We start from the raw sequence: 3020 nt of genomic DNA on the forward strand, positions 1-3020 counted from the left end.
AAATTCAACAAGAAAAAGAGGAAAACAGGAGATTTAAGCCGGTTTTGCTTATGGATGAAAAATTTTGCACATAAAATAAAGTAACAACATATTCAAGAGATAACAATTTTGGATTTTAGTAATAAATAATAATATATTTAAGGATTAAACTGTGGGTCATATTAGTAGGGTTAAAAATATTAAAAATTGTATCAACCCAAAATGTATTGGTTATACTACAATCACAATAAAAGGGCAGCTGTTTCTTTAACAAGACCACAAAAATGAGGACATTTCATAAACATCAAAATATTTACAGAGAGATAAATTAAACCTGTCGCTTGTATCTGTTGCGCTTGTTATAACGTCGTAGATCACATGATAATGTCAACATGGCGGATGATGCCTGGATCGCATTCATACTTAACGAGATTTGGCTGTAGAGTACCTACTCTTTTAGCACTCGTTAAGTAAGGACTTATTGAAATTAAGTATCTACTCAATGAGTAGTCAGTTTCAGACGCAGCCCATATAATTGTGTAAAGTGGTAAAAAGGAAGAACGAGTGGACATGTGCAGACATATGGTAGTACAGATGATATCCAAAAAGGATTCTCTTCATGAGAAGCAAGTGACTAAAAGGTTTGTGCAGGTGAATTCAATTCGGTCCTGCTGACATCAAGACCTTTTGAGAAAAGACTCTGCTAAAACACACATCACGCCACTCTTTAAAGGCCGGATTTGAAACTTGATGGATATACAATGTCTAAAGTACCTACTCATTGAGTAGGCGGTTTCGGACGCAGCCAGTGTCTCGCAGGTAGGCATGGACGTCATGGTCTCCTGCAAGTTCTGGTGTGAATGCAAGGATGTTTCTGGCCATTCGGTTGAGGTCTTTGAGTGTCACTCCATGTGTGATTTCAGAGTTTGTCTGAATCGATCCTTTTCCTTCTGCGGATGCAGAGGTTTCCAGGAAACTGACTTGTGAAGTGTCAAGCAGAAGGCTTAGGCTCCCCCCCTTGTATCTGTGTACAGGGGTGAGGGGGTTTACACTGCTGGCAGTGTGACATGCAGTAGGGTGACTTTTACTTGAGTCCATGCGCAGTCTGTAGGACTGTAGGACAAGAGAAACAGTTCTCTTTCCAAGTCCTGTCTGGTGGCTTTTTCCAGCTGCGCTCAGTGTCCAGCAGCTGTTAGAGCCTCCTGAAGACTGGTGATTTCCTTCTGTTGCACCATTCTGTAAGGTTCCTTGCATCTGTTCTGTGCTTTCTCTCGTTGAGCAGCCTGTTCTGCCTGCTCCGCCATGGCTCCCTCTGTGACTTAAAGGTTCAGTTAATTTACCTCCTGTCTGAGGCCCTTGAGGGTGTGGGCCAAGGAGAAGATGGTGCTGGTCAGATCCTGGTGGTTCAGGCTGGGTGTCCACTTGTGTCGCAGTCTTGCTGTTCCTTTCTCTGCCATTGCAGGTCGTTGGCTGCTTTGGGCTGAAGGATGTCCATCACAGTGCTCTGCTGAGTTTCCAGGTGGTCCTGGTGAGCTGGCAGGGCTGGATGTCTGTGGAATGTCTGCGACATACTGGCACACTTGTGGGAACACCAGAGAGAGAGAGGCAGAAGGCAAATGCAAGTACGTACAGAGGTGTTAAGCTATCTGTATGGGGAATGGCTGTAAGGTGTGAATAGCTGGTGAGGGGCAGCTAGTGAGGTAGGGTGCCTTGTGCTGAGAAGTAAGGAGGGGTATAGCAGAGACCGGAATTAGGGCTACTAATAACCTGTACGGCTCATTAAGGATACAACAGCTGCTAGAACTGCTATTATCCTATATCGTCAAACAAGCTAAAATAAGGTAAAAGTAAAACGAAAAGGTCCTAATAGCTGTAGGAAACTAAAAGGAAAAATAAATAAATTGATTTAATTAAATCTCAGATTTAATTAAAATCAACTTAGCTGAATTGGTACATTCAAGCTAAACAAAGGTAAATTAATGAAATAAAATCAAAGAGAGGCAGAATAAAATAAAAATAAAAATAACACAAATAAAACCAAAGTATGTGGGGAGGGACCGACCTAATTGAATCCAATGATAGCACAAACAGGAAGTGAAACCAGGAGTGAGGGGGAGAGAAAGAGAGAGAGAGGAGTGGTTTGAAAGTTACACTTTACACGCACACATCTAAGTGTTAGTCAGATGCTAACAGCTAGCAATTGAGGTAAAGGGCTTAGCTCATGTGCCAGTATGGCTGTTAAACAGTTAGCATTGGCTACATGCAGTTCTTTGTTTACACAAAGGTCTGTGACGTGTGTGCTGTTATCAGATTGAACTGAAAGAGCCTGCTAGCACCTCCCGGGGTCAGACGTTGCTAAGAGACCGATGCAAGCTTACAACACCCACAAGTGGAGCAGAACTTGCGCTGCTGTAAATATGCATGGGAAATTTAAGCGCAGTCAGTTATGACATGTCGCATACGACTTAATTCACAAATTAAAACAGCACATTCACTTCACAGACAATGGCAAATTACTAGTTAGCTAGGCTAGAATTACACCATTAATTCACTATTCAATTGCATCACCTTAATGACTACAATGATACGCGATAGGTACAAGAAGGCCTTAATTTAGGGAGATGAGGAACATCCCTCAAATCACTATTAAAAGTAAATATACTGCAGCGAGATTTCTTCGTCGCCCAGTTTTAATATCACTGCCAGTGGGATTTTTTCCCCACGCAGATTAATTCATGCCGCTAATCTGAGATTTCTTTGTCAGACTTAAGATTTATGCATTTAAAACTGAAAGTGGGGATTTCTTTTCCCAATAACAGATTAATTTATTCTGGTACCATTTATATGGGCTGCTAATCTGAGATGAAACAAACACACAAGTCTGATACTGAGTCCGCTTACAAATAATGTTTAAAACAATCACCACTGTTCTCCACCATTTATGTAGCAAATTAGCTGAAAAGGGAAATGTACAGTGGGTACGGAAAGTATTAAGACCCCCTTCAATTTTTCACTCTTTGTTATATTGCAGCCATTTGCTA

This window comes from Sinocyclocheilus anshuiensis, unplaced genomic scaffold (assembly GCF_001515605.1).
Source record: "Sinocyclocheilus anshuiensis isolate Anshui unplaced genomic scaffold, SAMN03320099.WGS_v1.1 scaffold2306, whole genome shotgun sequence".
Classification (NCBI taxonomy): Eukaryota; Metazoa; Chordata; class Actinopteri; order Cypriniformes; family Cyprinidae; genus Sinocyclocheilus; species Sinocyclocheilus anshuiensis.